This window comes from Maylandia zebra, linkage group LG18 (assembly GCF_041146795.1).
Source record: "Maylandia zebra isolate NMK-2024a linkage group LG18, Mzebra_GT3a, whole genome shotgun sequence".
In the NCBI taxonomy this organism is placed as follows: Eukaryota; Metazoa; Chordata; class Actinopteri; order Cichliformes; family Cichlidae; genus Maylandia; species Maylandia zebra.
In genome coordinates, this window is record NC_135184.1 from 25,966,386 (window position 1) to 25,979,947 (window position 13,562).

The following is a 13,562-nucleotide window of genomic DNA, read 5'->3' on the forward strand; positions in this document are numbered from 1 at the left end:
AAAGCATTTTAGTTTTGTAGCTAAGAGCTGTTGAAAAAGACACATAAACACGTTTGACTGTAAGTTAAAGTGTTGTTTTACTCAGATTATTCATACACTTCTTATATTCAGAAACACTATACACAATGAGTAACTGTACTTTAAATATTACGTATGATTGTGGCGACATATTTCCAAGGGAGCTCTTTATTTTACTTATCACTTACTTACCTTGTTACATTAAAAAAAGAGTAAGATCTTATACAAATGTTGGTGTGTTGGATAAAATCATACTAGAATCTGGCCAAAAATTCTTTTCACTTCAGCTTTTTTAGTTATGGTTTAGCTCTGTTGGTCTATATTTTCGTTGGATACATTGTCCTGAAATTTTGTCCCAAATAATGAATCCAAATGATAATCCTGTGACTTTAAATCCTTGAACAGCTCACACATGGACTGCTATAAAAATTGGCCACAATTGTTAGCATGCTAGCATTAGGGCTGTGCCGTATCATATTGTCTGCAAGGATACTGATATGAATTTAAGTGCTATAAAATTTTCAGATCTCTGTTGATGTGCCAAATTCTTACTACAATACTGTACTGTACCACTGGTACAGTATCATAGTTAGACATGGCCACACGCTGATTTTTTTGAAGGACTATTTTGAACTCTTGAGCCTACGCCATCGCGATTTGATGAGCGTGAAGCAGGGCTGACTGTGGAACTGCATACTCGGTGGATAACAGCGAGTAAATCACAAGTCTGGAGACAGGTGTTTACTTAGCTCAGTGCCCAGGGCTGTTTTCCCATAGCGTCCTATAGGACTAGAAGGTGTTTTACGACAGCAGGTATCACACTCCCATATGCAGAAAGGCTATTGCAGGGACTTGAATTCAAGTTCTTGTTTTATTTTTTAGCCATCTTTAATACTAGTCTATGGTTAGTATTTACATCAAAGTACTGGTTTGCCAAATTACAGCCTGACAGACAGGCTAACATGGCTGCATGTTATGGTTGCAAATATTTCCCATTACCAAATCTGCCTGAGAACAATAGGTCCACTTTATGAATTGTGGCAGTCAGATCTTAATAGTGAATGATAGCATTTGGTCCTGGAGTTATAATTACTTTTGATTGTTAAGAGGAATGTCTCCTGTGTTTCAGCCACATTGAAACTCAGAGGAGAATCTTCAAGTGAAGGGCAAAATTGCTTTGGGATTGACTTAATTAATTTCCATTCCATGATTATTTTTTTACTTCATAAAGGAATAGCCCCCCCCCCAAAGAGGATTTAGTCAGAGCTGAAGGAAGATTATCAGCAATATGATAAAAATTGTTAATTTGGCTTTAAAATACCCAAGAATACAAAAATAACAGGTCAGGGCATAGATTTTCTCCAATAAGACAACGTAGACTTTTTGTTAGTGTACATAGAGCGATCATACTGTGTTGTCACCTGCCAAGAGAAAGAAAGACAGAAGAAGAAGAAGAAGACAAAGAAAACCCTGCATTCAGATTGTTGCTCAGCAGGTCAGACTCTCATTTTTGAATCACAGCTTTTTTCTCAGATTTCTAAAAGCCACTGTATCTACTTACACTGATGATAACACTGACTACAGTGATTCTGATGTGCATTTAAAGGCTGAAGTACTGTTGTTACTGTGTGCTGGACTATAGGCATTGTATTGGTGGTATTTGTTAAAGCTCAGATGTTTAAACACTATGATGCTGTTGCGTGTGCACTGTCGCAGTCATTGAGCGACAGGGGGTCAACAGGGGGGCTGTTGTGAGCTTGCTACCGCATTTTCAGGCGAAGATAAATATATATATTTTTATTTCTTCATCTCATCCAACTACAGCACTAAACTCGCAGTGCTGATGTTCCTAAGTGAACTGCTTTCTCTGTGCTAACTTTCCTCAATCTTCCTGCTTCTTTTTTTAGGCTCATGTTATAGTTTTGAAATCTGGATCGACTGCGTTTTTATAGATGTGGACTTCCAAGATAAGAGATTTTCGCTCTACACTGGAGAGTATGAAATGCTGTCCTTTTCTATGCAGGGATATCCTTGAATATCTCCTTCAAGCAAGCCTCTGAATCCCCTGCTGTGCCATTAGCAACTGATAGTAAAGTACTGTGCCTTTGCTGAATACCTGCAAGGTTAAGGTGTGTGGACAGTTTTAATTTGAAGCAAAAAATTGCAAAGAAAGATTTTATGTGTGCAGTCGAGGTTTGCTGAGTGATCAATACATATCTGAGGAAAAGTTCTTTGTAGACTGTTATAAGGCTGTGATGGGGAATGCAAGGCCAGGGACTCAACACAGTACCAAAGGTTATGACCGTTACAGATTATATAAGTTATGTTCATCGGGGTCTTGGTTTGAACTCTACGCAGACTGTGTTCTTTCAGGCTATGAGGAAGGAGCATCTGGCTGCTGTGCTGATTTCTATCGAAGCATGCAGGAGAGGCTCTGGGGGAAGAGCAGCAGTGACGGTGTCAGCTGTTTGGCTGAGGGACCTGTCCTAAAACTGTGTGTGTCTGTGTGTTTTCCCTGCCAGGGAGACTTTATTAACCAAAAACTCTGGGGCAGGTGACAGACTACAGCAACCAGCTTGTCTTCGTTCATTTGGAGGGCACCTTATTTAGATAGTTTACCGCAATAAGCAGGTGCTTTACCGCATTTCTTTGACATTGCACTGTTATCTGCAGTGGTTGCTTATGTAATGTTTTTAAATGGTTTGCGAAGGTTGTTGTTTCTGTGTGTGAACGGTCAGAGAATCAGCCATTTATCAAAAGTTAAGCCTTCACCGTTTTATCTTAACACAAGAGGCCACTCCATCTGTCTAGTAGGATTAGATTTATTCTGAAGGCTCCTGTTTTTCTGCTCATTTCTGATAAAAGTAGGATTTGGGGCTGCATTCACTAGCTCTAACTGTGGAAAAGTGTGCATAATCTGACCCTTGCTGTGGACTTAGAGACAGCAGTAGGGGCTGGTTCCTATTTAAACTTTGCCTGCAGGACATTCGTGTCACGTTGATGTAACACAAACCACATTCAACACATGAAACAAGGTAGTTCATCAAAGATGTACTCCTCTCTACTCGGTGCAGACTCATTTCATTCCCTCCGTTACACCCTCTTCTTGTGTGGTTCCCATCACTTTTTCTAGCAGCTTTACTCTTGAAGATATGTCTTTCATATTTCACTGGTAATGTCTTCTGGGCTCCTCTCTGACACTCCTGGGGTCTGATTGTTCTCCCTGCTGAATCATTAGCTGGCTGCTGGATTTAATATAGGGAACACAGTGGAGAGAAGTACCTGTACCACCAAGTGTAACTGCAGAACCACTTGTACAGTAATGGTTTTAACTCCATAATGAGATGAGCACTAAAACACCATTTTCAAAGAAGGTAGAGTGCAGCCTGAAATAAGGTGTAAACTGTATTCTTAGATTCACCTTCTGGTGTCTGATATGATCTCTTTTCTTATCTTTTTTTTCTAAATTACAACTTATACATAAAATTTAAATCCCATAAATTCATAAATGTAGTGTAAATAGAGCCTGTAGGTGCTGTTTGCGTGTCTGCAAACAAATTGTAGAAATTAGTTGCTTTCTAAAATGCAGTAAGATCTTACCGGCTCATGTCACTTTTTCATGCTTCACTGAATAACATGCTGAGTCCTCTGCAAAATTGGACTTGCCTTTAGTTTGTATAAAGGCACAGTGTATTCCAGTGACAGTGCCAGGTTATAGGATGAAACTGTTGACATATGGCTGTAGATCAACCATATTTTGTGTCTCTAAACCAGGAAAAACACACAGGAAGAAAGGATTTTAACAGAAGGTCAGACACATGGAGAAGGCGTCACGCAGTGAACGCTGGTGTACGTGTGTATGTGTGTCGTCCTATATTTGTGTGTTTGCTTCTCTTGGCAAGCTTGTCTTGTAAGCGCCAATGTATGCGTTATATCTGCAACATTTGTCAGTGTGTCAGCTCTGTGGTAGGGTGTACACGGGAGTGTGCCTGTCCACCCACGTGTATACTTCATATATGAGCTTGAAGATCAAAAGGCAGCAGACTGTCGCAGGAGCGTGAAAAAAAGCTCCAAAAAGGCTTGAAAACCTCTTGAGAAACTGAGATACAGATGTGTCCTGTTGCTTTCTTACAGATGCTTGTGCACAATCCACTATACTTCAGTGTGATGTTGCTCCATGATACTATTGGCTTCAAGGTAAATCTCTAGGGATTTAGCTAAGCTGGACCTAAAAAGTCTTCACTAAAAAATATCACTCCCGGGCTTCCTAAAGGTGACTAAGGAGCTTTTTAAGCTGAGGCTGCCCAGTCTTTTGCTTATAAAGGTGGTTTTTGTGTCAATGTGACCTGACAGGGAGGGAGAGAAAATATGTCTTTTTGGAGGCTGTGGGCTATAATTAGCACAGTGTAAGTCTTTGGCCAGTACACAAGGTCAGAAGAAAAGCTGGGCAGTGAACAGCAATAAGTAGCCTCCCTTACCTCCGGCATTCTGCATTACAGCATTGTGAGTTTAGTAATTATAGATGTGTGGTAGTCTTTACATGATCGGACATGACTTTTTCTTGCCATATTATTTTTACATGGCTATTTCACCTACAATCAAAGTTTTATTGATTTTTTTAATGTTGCCGATTAAAACTGAGCACTGAAATGAGTTCACGCTTTTCACAATACTTCGTCCGTCAGTGTGCAATTTTTAGGCAAGTGTGATTGCACTTGTGTGCTACTTCACTGACGTGATGAGTATTGAACATTAAATGTAATTTGCCAGAGATTAAATAAAAGTATTGGATCATCTATTAAATGTAGACTGCATTCTTAAAATAGAAGTGCTTTGCTGAAACTTTATTTTCATGTGACTATTTTCTCAGTATTACTGAACCAACACAGATACAAGCAGTTGCCTAGAAACAGACAAAGTGGTTCTTATTGGCCTGTATGCTTATCTTCTTTTAATGAGTTCAGTGTCTCTTGTATAAAAATCCTGAACTCTTTTCACCCCTTAGTTTTTAACCATTTCCTGTTTTATTTTGAAATCATTCACGTTTTTCACTATATATGTCTTCTATTATTATTTTTTATATATATTTTGTTGCTGTTGTTTTGTTTGCCCAGCCAGGTGCCTTCCTGTGTATTACGCTAAGCTTTCAGTTAGATTTCAGATTTTGTGAGGATACTGTGGGATCTTTTTCTGCGCCCTGTGTTTGTAGCCTCCTCTCCCGGGGATCGGCATTCCCTTACAAATTTAAAGAAAATGTTTGTTGTTGGTTTAGATATCACAGCTTCTGTCTTAATATTTAGAATGGTATAAAGTCTGTGTAGAAGGACCCACACACACACACACACACAGCGTGTACAGCCGTGTACTTTCTGGATTGGCACACACACTTGCACTGCAGCTCTCCCAGATTGCGCACACCTCCTGACGAAGCCTGCTTCCTCTCCACTCCAGTGTCACTAAAAGCAGTAGAGAGCTCGTCAGTGCCATCACCATCACCTGTCCGCTCACCTGCCTGGCACCACCCCTTGAGCTCACTGCACCACCCCTCCCCTGCAGCTGAGTGAGGGACCACACCTCTGCCACAGGTTGTAATGTCATATCAGTAATCAAAAACTCAAGGCCCATCTTCTGGCCAATTAGACCCAAATAATGAAGCTTTAAATCACCATAACTTTGAATAGTAACAACCATCATTTATCACATGCTATTTTAATTGCAGCCCAGAAATGTAGGTCATGGTAGGGGTAATCAATCCATTCTCCTGGCTTTATCTTATTTCATTTGGTCAGTTTGTCCAAAAGGATGAAATGCACAGCACACAAGAGGGAAAAGGGGAGATTTCATCTGTAGATGCCACTACTTGGCTCTGTGTTTTTTTGGATCAATACTCTATCAACCAGTGCTGAGCTAGAGCTTAGTCCTGTGTGGCTTTTCATCTTCCTGTTGGTTCCAGTGGCTCACCACTGACCACACAGACCTGAGTGACAGGAGAAAATACGTAATGACATCCTCTATTGACAGATAACAACAGATAAATCGAATCAACAAGAGAAATTGTTTGCTGCTCTGAGGAGACTTAGCCAAGCTACATGAGGTTTCTCTGCACAGGCATGTATCTTAGTTAAAGGTAATGTAAATGCCAGAATTAATCTAATTAAATCCTGAAATTATTTGCGAAAAAACAATTTCAGCTTGTCCCAAGTGTTGTCGATGCTACGCTGTATTTTGTATGCTATCATGATATCCCATTAATTTTAGCAGGGTTAGTCATTTGCATGCTGGTTTAAGCTAACGGGATACATAATGTTTCCTGCTTCGACAACACTCCCCTACTTCACTCTGAGCTAATGAGGCCATTTGTCTTCTGATCCACAGGAGAATGTGCTTATCACTGCATTACCTATTAAGCTTCTCATGGCCCCCAAAATGAAAGTGCTGTCATTAATATCCTTCACGGTGAAAAAAAATCAGAAGGAAGAAAATAATTCTTCTCCAAGGGGCCGGGTGTGTGTGTGTTTTTATGCATGTGAATGTCAGGTGATTGAAAGCTGTCTGCTTTTCTGCTCCAGAGCATCACTGAGTGATTGAGTGTGCTCTGCTCTTGACTCGGCACATTAATATGTTCACTCAGTCACACGACCACGTGTCCCCACAGAAAGGTTTACATTTTGAAACTTCATACTTGGTATTTTGAATTGTTACTATTTCAAACATCCCAAAATACATACAAATAAATGCATGTTAATAAAAATAGTCAAAATTGATCAAATTTAGGTCGTGAATATTTGAAATGACAAATCATCTGAACCAGTATTTAAAGATGCACAACCCCTGTACCAAAAAAAGCTTGTGACATGGCATAAATTTAAATTAAAACAGAGTGCAATAATATGCAAATCTCATGCACATTTTATATAAAACTTAAAGCATATCCATTTTTTAAACTGAGCAGAAGTACAATTTTTAAAAAATGTAAGCTCATTTTGAATTTGATGGCAGCAACATGTTGCAAAAAAGATTTGGGCCAGGCCATGTTTAGCACGGTGTTGCATCCTCTCTTCTTTTAACAACAATCCATAAACATCTGGGAATTGAGGAGAACAGCTGTTGGACTTTTGGGAGAGGAATGTTGCCCGATTCTTCTGTGATACAGGATTGTAGCTTCTCAGCAGTCCTGTATCATTTCATGGTGAAAGGTCTGGACTGCAGGAAGGACACAGCTGCATGTGGCTTAGCACTGACTTGCTGAAATATGCATCCTGTTTCTCTTCTCTGAAATTTATAGAATTTCAACTTTGGATGATGAAACTTTGCCTCAGTCTATTTTAAATGAGCTTTGGCCCAGAGAAGACAGCAGCATTTCTGGATCATGTTCACATATGGCTTCTTCTTTACACGTTAGAGCCTGCATTTGCATAAACTGCATTTGTAGATGTCACAGTGAGCTGTGTTTCACAAACAAACGGTTCCTGAGCACATGCAGTAATTTCCATGGCAAAATCAGCCTTATTGTTAGCGCTGAGCTTCCTGAAGCCGATTATATGGTCGAGCAAAGGTACTGCGTTCGCTGTCCGCTCCACTCCAGGGACTGCCCGTCTGCCTGCACTGAGCTCTGTTGTCAGTTGGAAGCAGTGTAAAAAGTATGTGTTACAACCGGTCTTTGGGCCATTGATGTTACTGCTGTTGTTGGTACGTCAGTCAGTTGCGAAGGAAAGCAAAGTTTATAACATATAAAGAGCTGAAGTGAAACCGAGTGTTAAAAGCTATTAAAAGTGTGCACTGCAGCCACTGTCTGTGTTTTTCATACTGTATTTCTTCTGAAGTTTTTTTGGTGGCGCTCTGGTGAACTCCGCTGTCGCCCCCCTTTCTGTTCCAGCCCACTTGTCAATCAGTCAACATTCAGCAGTCGCTCAAGTCACCTGCATCCGACAACGTGCAGTCAGGATCTTGGAGAATTGCACCGGAGAGTCTCGGGTGGTTGAAAACTCATCTCCCCACTCTGTCTGGCTGAAAAGTATATGTGAACAGATGCGTTTGCAGGACCATAAAACCATCCTGGGGGCATGAAGACCAAGGACATCCAGCTTTTTGTAAACTGGATCTTTGAAGCTTGTCCTTTCTAAGATGTTCTTTTTATACCCAGTCATGTTACTGACCTGTTACTAATTAACCTAATTAGTTGCAAGATGTTTGCCCAGCTGTTTATTTTTTTAAATTACCACTTACTTTTCCAGTCTTTTGTTGCCATGTCTCATTTTTTTTTAAATATATTGCAGACATCAAATTCAAAATTAGCTAATATTTCAATGAAAAAGTAAAATGTCTCAGTTTAAACATTTGGTGTTTTTATATTTTATTGTGAATAAAATATGGGCTCATGAGATTTGCAGATCTTTGAGTTCTGTATTTATTTAAATTTTTTCATATAGTGTCTGGTCTTTTTTTTGAATTGGGGTTATAAGATGTTATCACATATCTGCTGAAGCTACACTTTTCTTCCCAATTTCCCAACAGAGGTACATGTGAAAATACAAATCGCTTACACAGTAAGATCAGATATTAAACAGTTTTGAACCTGTCAGGTCTCTAACACAAAGTCTCTGCCATGCTCGATTTTGCTGAAGAAAGATTAGCTTCTTTACCAGCCAAGTGTTTTTAGTAATGAGACTGTCTGGTGATGATTGTCTCATGTTTGCTACATGACAACAAGCCTCAGTGAAACATCTTCTGACCAGTGGGCTGCTTATAGGGCTGAAATAGAAGCCAGTGCAGAAGCGCCAAACACTTCAGTTCCTCTACGTGCCACTTGAGGCTGGCCCCGAAAGGTGGTCAATCCCCATAGACTTCCATGTTAAAATTGTTTTAACCTCTATGGAGCCCTTTAAAAATCATATATGTGGATACTTGAATTAAATTTTGTAGCTTTTCCAGCAGATTTGACTAATAACATGGCTTGTGTGGTATAGTTTGTGACTCAGTTTTGTGAGTTCTGTGAGTGAAATTCTAGTGTTTTGTTAGTATTTTAGCATTAGTTAGCCAATATGTGCATCTCTGCACCTGTACAGCTTCTAGATGCAGCTTGGTAGCCAAGTTGGGAAGCGCCCGCTCAACCAAATATTGTCACATGTCGTTCTAAAAAATACAACATGGTGGTGGCTAAATGTGCCGTCCACGAGATGAAGTCTCAAATGCCATATTAATCTAGATAATCTATAGATCTGGCCTGATTCTGACAATATAGTCATGCCGTTCATTTGTGAAATTGACAATAAGAAGAGTTAAAGGGAGAATAGAAAGAGTTTATTACTATGCTAGCAACTGCATGAAGCTTAGTTAACCATTAGCCAACAGTGCTCATGAGCCTTGTAATTTCAGAATCTAAAATCTAAATGCTTATTTATCCAGCTATGCGAACTTTTAGCTTGTTAAACTGAGATGCTAACATGACAGCACTGACATGACACTCGGGTAACAAAAATACTATTAGTTTTGCAGGTAAAAGATGTTGCCTGGAGATGGAATTTAAAATTTAAAATTGAAATAGGAACACAAAGAGGGGGGAAATCCTTTCCAGGCCAACATGTTGGGCCAGTTGAGTGACCAACCATGTCGTTGCTATCTTTTTAGCCATGTAGCTATCTTACATTAAAAGCAAAAAAAAATAAAAAATAAAAAAAGTTTAAAGCTTGTTAGAAGCTCCTCAAGGCATGATAGAGCATATTTCATTGCAATTTATACACTAACACCCCCACCGCTGAGGAAAATCATATATCAGTCACATCAGCAGTGAGCCAAACTGACTTATATCTTATTCATATAAGGCTCAGCATCAGCCAAATGTAACAGCAAAACCAATACTTCATAGAGGCCTGCCAAACACATCCACTTGAATGGTTTTTAAGAAAGATGAAAAGGAACTGGAGCAGTGAAATGTTGACAACATCAGCCTCAGAGGAGGAGGTTCCAGGTGGGTTTGCCAGAGCATAGAGCTCCTTCCCACTGTACCTCCTCTAGGAGACATAACATGGCTGGGTGAACTCCCCTGTACAGCACCTTCATTCTCCCTGTGTCACGTCCCATTTGTAATGCTCACGACACGAGAATCAAACGACACTGGATTGCTTTTGTTTTTGAATTTTCTCAGATGCACGAGAGGCGTGCCTCTGTGTAATTGTCTGCCATTTATACTTAAAGAGATGTACTGTTTTCAGCGTGTAGCTCTGCAATGCATGTGAGTAGTTGTGTGTAATTCATGTCAAGGGGATTTAAGTTCAGTAAGTGCTTTCTTTGGCAAATGCAGTACAGTAATATTGCCTGTTCCTATACAGTAAACAGTGTCCATTAGGGATCCATAAAGTATTATTATTGTTTGTCACCATTAGTCTTTGTCGCTATTATTCACTTGTTATTTCTCAGCTTTCCATCTAATGGCCTACCTCCTGATTCCCTTGTCACTTTCCCCTTCAGCCCACCCTCATGGTCCCCACGCCCCACGAGCCTAACATTTTAAAATGTTTCCTAATTAAAGCAGAAAGTCATTCCAAGCAGATGGCATGAGCTGGCCTAAGTAATTATTGCCAAGTGAACCATGGCCCCTGTAGACCTTGACTGAAATGAGTCGCAGGCTCAGTTGTACTGAGTAAGAAGCTCAGCATCTCAGCAAGAAACTGCATGACATGGGCACGCTTGACCTGGAGGGGCCACATACTGGATCAGTGTGAGATTTTCAAAGACTTTGTCATGCGATCAAAAACAGTCTTAAGTACACCCTTAACCAGCATACCACAGAGCCTTACGCTCTCATCCTGCCCCATCTTTCTTTTCGTTCATCTCATGGGAGTCAGACTAATTAACACGGTATTAATACCCATCCAGAGATTTGAATGCAGAGGAATGAAAGGTTTGTTTGGGAAGTTAAAAATGTTCAACTTGGTACTGAATAAAACATTCACTGTACTGTGGCTTTTTCGAGGATTTGTAGGGAAGATCTTATGAGTCTAATTATTCTGTCGCAGGAGGTGTGGTACCTTTAAAGCTTGTATTGTGCCCGTGGGTACCCTGTGTGTTCCTTTTCCTTCTTTACCCTGCCAAACCTACATGAGTGATGATATATTTTAGAAATATGCATGTGTGTTGCAGGAAGCACACAGTTTGCATCTTTAAAAGTGATGTGCGCACACTGCTAATGAGTTTATACACTTGAGGGGAAGATGGGTTAAAAGGATATCACAATCCCCTGTTTGCCACATATTGTCTGTCTTCACCTTTAGTGAAAGCCCACATTACTAATGAGGACTCGTGTGTCACTTAAGCTACTTAAGCACCGCTCTGGAAAACCAGCACACTTTAAGCGACTCAAGAAAAATAACCATCAAAGGGTTTTTGCTTTGTTTTGTGGTAAACTTAGAGGCCTGGGATTTACACAGGCTGAGAAAAAAGGAAGGAATGACCTAGGGTTGAAAGAACAAAAGCAGTAGAGAGGGGGAGTCGTGGAGAAAGGGGAGTGTTTCTCTCAGTAATGTAATAAGGTCAGCTCATAACGTTTTGCAAGAAAAGGCGAGAACGAATGTTAATTTAGAATTTTTTCAAGTTAATGAGACAGCGGTCTGTGATAAACACACTCACTGCTGAAATGCATGTTTATTGGAGCGACCCTGTTACACACTTAATAATTTCCTCTAATAACGTCAGCAGGGTTGAGTTGTTACTGGTTTGACGCCGACTATAGGCGCAGGAGAAATTGGAGAACGGGGTAATTAACAGGTTTTACAATTACAATACATTAGAGACAAGCAGGTGTTGGGTCTGTGTTTCCACAAACCCCGCTAATTCTAGAGACTTATTCATCATGAAGAAAACAAGACAGTCGATCGATCCATTACTTGCGCAAGGGAGGCCTCGTCTGTGTCCAGCACGACAATGACCCCAATGGTGGCCTCCTCTCGCTGCCTTTTATTGACAATCCTCAAACAATAGTTTACAAAGCACCTCCCCTTGCAACCCCCCTTTGGTTACATAGACAAGGCACTGTATGTAAGTGTGTGTGTGTGCGCGTGTGTGTGTGTGTGTGTGTGTGTGTGTGTGTGTGTGTGTGTGTGTGTGTGTGTGTGTGTGTGTGTGTGTTACCTCCTGCTGACCAAAGGGTCATAAACCCAGGAAGTTTACATCAAAAGAAACAGATCTTTCAGATAGGATGTATCTACAATAAAACCTCCCCCAGCACAGAGTGGCTGGAAAGGTGGTCAGGATCAAAGGAATGGCTTTGATCCTACTGCTTAAACTAAGACTGTACAAATTTAAGAAACACAATGGCAACATTCAACAATTAGCCTTAACAGCAGGTTCCTATTTAAGTGCTTCTTGGTGACAGCTGACTGCTTTGAGGTGGGTGTGCAGTCAACCTGCTGCACGCTGCTCTGATGGATTGTGAAAAACAACATTGAACACCTACCCCACAAATGAATACTATGAAATATTCAGGCGCTGCCATAGTTTATCCTGAGTAACATACACTCTTCAGCACAACGGTAAGTGTGCATATCAGTGTCAGCACTAAGATAAAATCCACCTTTTCTCCCAAAGTGAATTTGTAAAGGACACAGACAGCATCTGGTGGTAAATTTAAATAATATAATACTTCACAGGTTGTCATCCATAAAAGTGCACACACAGGACCGAGCATGCAAATTGCACACTGCTCAGTATACAATGCATGATGCTACGTTACAGTACATGATGCAATACATTGTAAAGTAATGCAGTGTGTCCCAGGAATGTGCTTGCAGTTTAAATGTTACTCTTGCTCCTCTACCATTGCTCCCCAACAATTTGGGAATTTCATTTTGCCGGGAAACAGCAGGATATTATTTACACATGCTCAAAGAGAGGTTTAAATTTAAAGACTCATCTTACCTCTTAATTGGAACTACAGGCATATTGCTCGTGGTGCAGGAGCTGAAGTTGAAGTCCTTCACAGTGTTTGACCTAAAGGTTTGTTATAGCTGTGGCATAGAGAAGGAAATGTCGGACATCAAGAGAAACCTTTTTTGCCCAATGTTTGACGACAGCAAATAAAACCAAGGTCAAGAAAGAAGCTGCAGTAGTAGGAGCACTGCTAGGAAAGCCTTTTGAAATATCTTTCTTTATTTCTTTACAGCCCCTCAGCTAGATTTAAGCTCCCAGGACAACTCTAAATGCTATATCTAATTTGAAACATCAGTGCCAACATTGGAGCCAGCTTTGAAACAGTCGTGGCAGTGTAACAGCACCACAGATCGCAGCTGAGGGCTTTTAGCCAGTGATTTATTAGACTGTAGCACAGGTCCAGCTGAGGAAATTGAATGGCTCTGCCCTCTGCCTGTATCCGACTCTCTTGCAATACTAGCAGCTTAGGTGCTACGAGTGGAGAGTACTTTTTAAAAATGTTATTTTATGTGTGTGTGTGTGTATCTGTGTCAAGAGTTCATGTTTTACGTTACACTTTAAACAAAGTTGATGAGAATTTTTTGGATGGTAACAGTGAAAAGCTCTCGGCTGTTGGTGAA

General features: G+C 40.4%; 1 protein-coding gene across 3 annotated transcripts in view; it reads left to right on the forward strand.

Annotated features, from left to right (window-relative positions):
• Positions 1–13,562, forward strand: part of LOC101480547 (low-density lipoprotein receptor-related protein 8) — an 84,637-nt gene that overhangs the window by 15,512 nt on the left and 55,563 nt on the right. The window lies entirely within an intron of this gene.